Below are 9,293 nucleotides of genomic sequence, written 5' to 3' on the forward strand. Positions count from 1 at the left end.
ATAACCTTAATTCAAACTGTAGTACAGGTCTTGATGGTATTACTACAAAAGCAATTAAATGCATCAAAGAAAAATTAAATCATACCTTAAGTGACTGTTTTAACCAAGCCATAAGTCAAAGACGTTTTCCGGACTCGTTAAAAATAGCGAAGGTAACTATAAGAGTGGCTCAAAATTTGAACCTGCAGGTAACTATAGGCTAATTTCGGTTTTGCCAGTATACGGATTTAAGACAAAAAGTAACACTCGGTCAGCGACTATGGACCTAACTATTAAAATAAAACAGAACATTGACGCAAACATATAGTTTTGGGAGTGTTTAATGACCTACAAAAGGCCTTCGATACCGTTTCTCACGAACTTTTAATAAAGAAATTAACATCCATTAACATTGATGGTAAAGCACTAGATATGCTGAAATCATATTTAAAAAATCTATGACAAATAGTTAAAATAGATAACCACGATAGCATTCCCTTACCAATTACATGTGGCATACCACAAGGTTCGATTCTAGGCCCATTGCTTTTTTTTAATTTATATTAATAATTTACAAGATTTAAAGCTAAATGGTCACCTAACACTTTATGCGGATGACACCTGTCTGTTTTATTTTGGTCCCTCTATACATGACAATAGCGCAAGCACAAAATGAATTAAATAAATGGTTTCAATGCAATCTACTAAAAATAAATATATCTAAATTCAAAGCTCATAACAAAATTATTCCACCACACGCTCCACTTAAAATTAACGGTGTTGTATTAGAACATAAAACCCACGAGAAATAACTTAGATTTGCGAATCGGCAGCTCTCTGAAATGGAATTATCACATCGACCACCTAAAAAATAAATTATCAGCACTTCTTAGATCTCTGAGTAATATTACTTCTTGCATTCCTCATAAATTACGCCACACCATCTACAACACGTTAGTAAAGCCGCACCTAATGTATTTAAATGAAATGAAATGAAATGAAATGAAATCATTTATTAGGTACACCACATTGACACATAAAACATAAGTAACAAAATTAAAAAAAAAGAAGAAAGAACAGAACGCAAAACAGAGAAAATAATAATAAATTTGTGTGGCGACCTAAATGGTGAGGCCCTCAGCATATGTCATGCCGACATGGTCGGCATAACGCTGGTTTTCAGTGCCCCCCACAAGACAACAGGGCAGAAGCCCAAAGTGTCCCCTAACCGTGACTATTACTAATAATACCTATACAGGAAAAATAATAAATAGATACTAAATAGAAACAAAATCCTCTACAGAATTATACATATTATGAACATATAAAAACAAAAAAATTATAATAATAATAAATAAAAATAAAATACATATAAAATAACATAATAAATAAATAAATAAATGTATATTAGCCCTATATACAACGCAACTAGGCTTGTTTGACGAATTCGTTTATCAAGTGTGCTTTATATTTATATCTGAAAGCATTTTTTGACACTGACTCACGTATCGGCGGCGGAAGATTGTTCCAGCACTTCGTTGCGTTGTATACAAAACTACCTCTAAAAGCAGTTGTATGGAACTTTGGCATAACTAGCATGTACGTGGACCCTCTTGTGAAGTGCGAACCTTTTCTGTCTCTCATCCATCTCAGCTTACAGTAAAGGTATTTAGGCATCTGGGATGTTACCACTTCAAAAAGCATTTAATAGAAGTATGGGGGAGTGCTTACAAAAATAAATTAGCGCCACTCCAAATTTTACAAAATAAAATCATTAAAACTATCTTTAACTATCCTTTTTTAACTTCTACAAATAAAATCTACGACGACACTAAAATAATGAATTTAAAACAATTATACTTTTATAATACGTGTATGTTCATCCGCAAAGCGCTACATAAAAACATAAATACAAATAGTCGAGGGGACTACTGAAAACCGGCGCCTCTCCTCTAATACGGAGAGGCAAATGCTGAGTAGTCCACCTAATCACGAATACGATATTAAGATATTTGAATGTATTTAATGTATTTTAAGATTTAATTTTTTTTCCATGTAAAGTGTTTAGTTATAAGTCAAAAATTTGTAAAAGTATTTGTGATTAAACGTATTTTCTTTCTTCTTTCTTTCTTTCTTTCTTTCTTAAATATTATAATCTCAACATCAAATCGCCACTATCCTAATAGACGAGATAGCTATCTTGCCCTCCCGAAGATCCGAACAAATTATGGAAGGCGAACGGCAACATACGTTTCTATAACGGGAATAAATGTCTTGAAACCTTCAAATGGCTAAGGCCGCAAGCGACCAATGGCTGAGCTCGGTGGGCTCTGATTGGCTCATTTGAATCGGATCAACAAGAGCTTAAACGCAAAAAAGGTGGATTTGTATAAAAAGCACGTAATTATTATTATTACTGATGGTTACACTTGTGGCTCCGTTCGGATCCACATACGGACGGTGGTGTGGCAATGGATCCACAAATACCAACCGGATCAACAAGTGAAAACGGATCAAATAATTACTAACTATATGGCACGTTTGATCAACATAGTGCCCATGGAGATATCTATATATATATATATATATATATATATATATATATATATATATATATATATATTATAAAGGCGAAAGTTTGTATGGATGTATGGATGTATGGATGCATGGATGTATGGATGTATGGATGTTTGTTACTCTTTCACGTAAAAACTACTGAACCGATTACAATGAAATTTAGCACACATATAGAGGGTAACTTGGATTAACACATAGGATAGTTTTTAACCCGGAAATCCCACGGGAACGGGAACTATGCGGGTTTTCCTTTGCAAACGCGGGCGAAGCCGCGGGCGGAAATCTAGTAGATAATAATTATTAATTAGGTACAGGAGCCTAAGTACTTAACCAATTAATTTTTACCCACGACGAGAGCATAAATTTTTGAACCCCCAAAATTTTAACATCTTAAAATTTTGGGGATTCAGAGTAGGTAAGTACCTATTTCAGTTTTTGTCAAAATTATTTTTACATAACATTGGCACTAGGTATATTGCGAAGCTAAGACAAAATAAAAATTAACAAGTATTTAAAAAGTGGAGCACGCAGCTTTTGTTGATATAAAAATAACTAAATAAGAACCTATACGTAGTGTATTGCTAAACGAGACTATTTAAATATCTATGTTCAAAACTCAGAAATACAATCTTTATTCAGATCTAATCAGTTTCCGTGTGAATATTTTCACAAACTGTATCAAAAGAGTAAAAGATCTAATCCTCAAATTGAGAAAAGAGTGCAGACTACAGTAGGTACTTAGGTATGTAGATTGTAGATATAACATACACTCGGACAACTATACCTATACCTATATATTTCTTTCTATCTTTCTATAAATGTTATGGCTGGTTCACACTTTGATTAGTGTGAGTGCAGGTGATTAGTGCGAGTGCAGGTGTGTAGTGCGAGTAGTGTCCCATTCAACTGCGAGTGCAGGTGATTAGTGGGAGTGCAGGTCAATGGTGCAATTCGCGACGCTAAACACTGAACACTAAACACTCGTGTCCAGACGTGTTTAGGCAGGCACACTGCGAGTGAGGGGGAAGGGAGGGCGCGCGGGACGTAGCTATATTGACGTAGATATGATTTAACAACCATCTCAACCAATATACGGTGTGTCCCTTAAGACACATAAAACTGAAAGGATAGAATGAATTCGTTTGCTCAGGCGGGTCACGAGTGGCTGAGTTGGTTAGGCATCCGCCCCGGAATGGCGCGAAGGATGCGGGTTCAAGTCCCGCCTCGTGATCGAATTTTTTCTATTCTTTATAGAGGTAAATTTATATTTATAAAGCATTTGAATGCCATAAAAACCAAAAAATATAAATTCAAAATAGGTTTGTTCACAATTTAAACTTTAAAATGCAAGAAAAGGTATTGTATTGTATATACAAAGTATCCTATCCTACTAATATTATAAATGCGAAAGTTTGTGAAGATGTGTATGTGTGTGTTTTTTAATCAATCTCACAAATATTACTGAACCGATTACAATGAAATTTAGCACACAGAAGGTAACTTGGATTAACACATAGGATTGGTTTTATCCAATGATATAAATGTTTTATCCCGGAAATCCCAAGAGAACAGGAAGTATGCGGGTTTTTCTTTGCGGGAAAAGCTGCGGGCGGAAAGATAGTAAATTATATGAAACAAAAGTTATTATTGTGTTTAGTTGCCATATTTCTTGGTTCTCCTAAGTCCTATCCCCTATTCGTTTTATTCACATTTAGAATAGATGGCTACAAAATGCATAGAGCATTTTAATTATAAATTTTTCACACCTAAGCCTATAAACTTAGTACTTGCTATCAGCCAGGTCGGATCGCGTTGGCAAATGATGTTAATTTCAAGTTTTGACGGGAGATGAAAGTGGCGGGAGTTAAAGTTAAAGTGAAAGTTAGTCAAAATTATTTTGATTTAGGGAATAGAAACTTATAGATAATAAAGAGAAACTTTAAAAATTAAATGTAGTTTAAAATAACGCATGACAAAAGTGACGGGAGGTAGTGACGGAAGTTAAAGTGATGGGAGTTAATGTGGCGGGAGGTAAAGTGACGGGAGGTAAAGTGACGCAAGTTAAAATGACGGGAGGTAAAGTTAAAGTGAAAGCTAAAGTCAAAATTATTTCGATTTAGGGAATAGATACTTATAGATAATAAAGGGAAACTTTAAATGTAGTTTAAAATAATAAATGACAAGTGACGGGAGTTAATGTGACGGGAGTTAAAGTGGCGGGAGGTAAAGTGACGGAAGCTAAAGTGACGGGATGTAAAGTGACGCAAGTTAAAGTGACGGGAGGTAAAGTGACGCGAGTTAAAGTGGCGGGAGTTAAAGTGACGCAAGTTTAAGTGACGGGAGGTAAAGTGATGGGAATTAAAGTGACGGGAGTTCAAGTTAAAGTGAAAGTTAGTCAAAATTATTTTGATTTAGGGAATAGAAACTTATAGATAATAAAGGGAAACTTTAAATGTAGTTTAAAATAACGAATGACAAAAGTGACGGGAGGTAAAGTGACGGGAGTTAATGTGGCGGGAGTAAAGTGACGGAAGCTAAAATGACGGAAGTTAAAGTGACAGGAGCTAAAGTGACGGGAGTTAAAGTGACGCGAGTGAAAGTGGCGGGAGTTAAAGCGACGCAAGTTAAAGTGACGGTAGGTAAAGTGACGGGAGGTAACGTGACGTGAGTTAAAGTGACGGGAGGTAAAGTGACGAGTTGTGAGTGTGTTGTTGAGTTGTCCCAATATATCGAGAGATGCAGATCCATTCGTTTTCTGGCGCAATGACGTTTTATACCCAAACTTGAAAAAAATTGCGCAATAGTACTTTAGTTTCCAAATGAGTTCTGTTGCATCTGAGACTATTTTCCAGATATTCAAACAGACTTGCGAAATCGCCTTTCTCCGCAAAACTTAAGATTACTTTGTTTTTTAAACAAATTCAAATTCAAATTCAAACATTTAAGTATTTACAAGAATGTAGTTACAAAAAAGGTGTGATTACAATGTTAAGGCGCTACCTAATACATTCTACCCACTTTCTGGGTGTGCAAATATTTAAATGGAAATAAGTTAAATTACACTACAACAACACTACACAAATTCTTCGCGTCACTAATCACTATTGTTAAACGTCACTAATTCTTCCTTGTCACAGATTCCGCAATGTAATAACTACAGTGAAACTTGGTTAAGTGGGACCTGGATAAGTGAGAAACCTCCATAACTGGAACTCATGCTGAGGTCCCAACACTTTGGCACTGAATTACCTCCGTTAGTGGGACGAGGTAAACCTCTATATCTGGGATTTGTTCTTTCGATTTATAATCATAGTTACCTCTATAACTGAGACAGCGAGTAAATTTTATATGCATAAACCTCTGTAACTGAGATAACATTGTTTGTTTACTCATTCTTATTCTACCCACAAATTCCACACGTAATTCCAAGTACGTAAGTACAAATTTTGAGCTTCAATTACCTTCAGTTTTAGTTTCGCTTTACTATCATATAGATGTTTTTTTTTAATGATCGCACCTGTGTAACTGAAATAACCTGTATTCTCACCTCTATTAATGGAACCCCCTGTAAATGAGACAGATATTTATTTATACCTGTATATCTGAGACACTGGGTAAGTGGAATACCTCTATAAGTGAAACGACATTGCAGGTCCCTTGATGTCTCACTTAACCAGGTTTCACTGTAATAAGTTCTTGAATATCATAAAATTGTTTCTCCATTAACCATTTCGTCAGTTTCTTCTTAAATATATTTACTGGGAGATCCTTAAAGTTATCCGGTATTTTATTATATATTGTAATAGTCATAAATATCACACACCACACCACATGCTCCATACACAAGCTCCAGACGATTCAGTCGCGGTTCATGAGAACAGCGACTGGAGCGCCCTGGTTCGTGCGTAACGTGGACCTACATAGGGACTTAGAACTCCCCACCATAGGCCAATGGATGAAGCAAGCGTCTAAGCGCTACTTCGACAAGGCTAAAAACCACCCTAACCCATTGGTGACAAAGGCCATCGCATACGTCGCGAAACCCGATCCCACTCATCGTCGTAGGCGGCCGAGACATGTCTTGGACGACTCCGACGATGATATTACCAAAGCTAACGCACGGCTAGACTCGGCGATTGAAGCCCAACGTCGAACAAACCGCGACACCGCACACACCACAGCAGAAAGCGTACACCGTCTTCGCCGGCGAAGACGAGGTCCCTTGTTCCGCGTTCCCGCGCCCACCCGGGTGAGCACCCGTCCGATTAGGGCCCTTCTGGCCTCCTCCACTCAAGCGACAGCTCAAGCCGAGGTTCGTGGTCCCCGTCAAGGGGGGACGCCCTTGTGCATGTCGCTACCAGGGTGAACCTTCAGTTCACCCCCGCGTCCGCGTTAAAATGTAATAGCCCTTCTGGCTAAAATTGAGAAACACCTTACAAAAAAAAAAAAAAACCACACCACACAAGTACTGACCGGTCACGGCGGATTCGCCTTCTACTTGAACAGATTCAAGTTGAAGGATAATCCGTCGTGTCTATGTCAGCCTGGAGTTGAGGAGACGGTTCCTCACCTGTTACTCGAGTGTCCAATTTTTGCAAAAAATAGATATGCTATTGAGCAAAAATTGGGCATGGCGATGACGGGTGAGAATCTGCCTTCCGCCCTGGAGGACAAGTGTAGGGATGCGTTCCTACAATATTGTAGAAATATTGTAGTCGTAGTGAACCAAAGGAATAGTGTGTGATATTAGTTTAGCTCTTTACTGTGATATAGGATTAAGTTGAATGTTTTTGTGCCGTGTTTTTTCTGAATTTTTAAGTAATTATTGTATTTTATTAGTAACTTATACCAGTATTTTTTATTATGTTTTAAAGTTTATATTGTATTTTTATTGTATTTTAATGTTATTAGTATAAAAAAAAAATTAAGCAAAAAATGTCTCTGGACTATAATCCAGAGGTGGCGCGAACACCCTGTGATGACGGGTGCCAAAAAAAAAAAAAATAGTCATAAATATCACACTATTTTTTGCTTGATTTATTCTACATGTTGGAAAGTGCGGTTTATTTTGATACCTCGTTAACATAATATGCGAATTTACTTCTCCTTTCTTTTTAAAATATTCTGGGTGGTATTTAACAAATAAACATACTTCTTCAAAAATATACACAGTTGTATGTTGCATAGCTTCTATCGCAGGCCTTGAGCACGGGGACCGAATCGAGAAATTCCGTAACGAAAAAACCTCATGCTCCCCACTCAGACGGGCGGAGGTGTGGCTTGAAGGCATAGCATGCAATAGCTTTACCGCGGCAGTCCCCGAGTGCCACACGTCGTTTTTTTTTCTTTTTTCATGGCAAGAAGATATGTCATAATATTGTTATTATAATATATACTCCTGGCGTGGCGTTAGTTTTCGATACATATAACTTTGAACCTCAACCTATGGAGATAAGGTTGAAATTTGTGCCACTCTACATTAATGACATTAACTTGATGCTATGCTCTAAGGGATGTCAGCCTTGTTATCGATAATTTACAAATAAATAATTTTTTTGTGCGTTTTTTTTTCTTTCTATTATATAAGTATAGTATAATGTGCCACATTTTGGAGTATGATTATTACTACTAAGTACGTCTTTTCATATTATTATTATTAAATAAAAAACGGAATAGAATAGTATAAATCTATATTTACAAAATACAAACAGAAAATATGCATTATTTTAAATCTTGGAACTGCCGTAGGTTTTATGTATCGGTGGCCTTTGTTAGACTGCTTAGTGTTGTTCGGCATCCAGTCCCGTTGCATTTATCCATTTCTCTTTAAATTGGCCTTTTTGGGAAATCTATAAATAAATTGGACAAATAAAAGCTAATGAAAACTAAAATAAAATTTAATATTTATAATGTTTGTCTTTTCTAAAGTATCGATACTGTCGATATGCGCCACAACCATCACTAAACCGACATTCGTTTGTTTATTGCAATAATATTCCAGAAAGTCTTGTTTGCTCTTCAATCTATAATAGTACTAATTTCTAATGAACTAAGGTTCATTTTGACTAGATATTAGTATATCATTTTGACAAATTACGACAAGCGAAGTTATAACATAAAATACATATATGTAAAATAAATAAAAATAAGACTTACCGATGGTATGACATGCCTCCATTGCTGATATTATTTCATCTGCTATCATTTTTGCATTATAATACCGAACAACACTGGAGATTTCAGTATGAACATTAACTTGTAACAAGAAAATATGACCTTGAATGACGCCTGTATGTTTTTTCATCCCTTTCACACCTAACTAAAATCTAAATGCGAAAGTGTGAAAGGGATAAAACAAATTATTTTCATAGGTTTTAGTAGACTGTGCTAATACTACTGACGCGACGGAGACGACACCGCCTACATCACTTATGTTCCGCCTAACATAGGTCAAATGGCTTATCTGCACCTCAGATCTGCACTCAATCGTTTGCTCTCTCATTGGCGCGAATGTCACGCTTATTTTTTTTTGTTTTAAAGTGAAACCACAGTGAAACTCATCAAATATGTCTTCGTGTGTGTTACGTTATTGCACAATTAATACGGACAAGTGATAACTGCGTTAAAAACAACCGACTTCAAACTTGCACTTGCAAAATTTACAAATACCTACAGACAAACATGCTCATAAAATAAAAACTACTGGGCCTATCCGAATAAAATTTTTATGGGACCAA

This window comes from Colias croceus, chromosome 16 (genome assembly GCF_905220415.1).
Source record: "Colias croceus chromosome 16, ilColCroc2.1".
NCBI classification, from domain to species: Eukaryota; Metazoa; Arthropoda; class Insecta; order Lepidoptera; family Pieridae; genus Colias; species Colias croceus.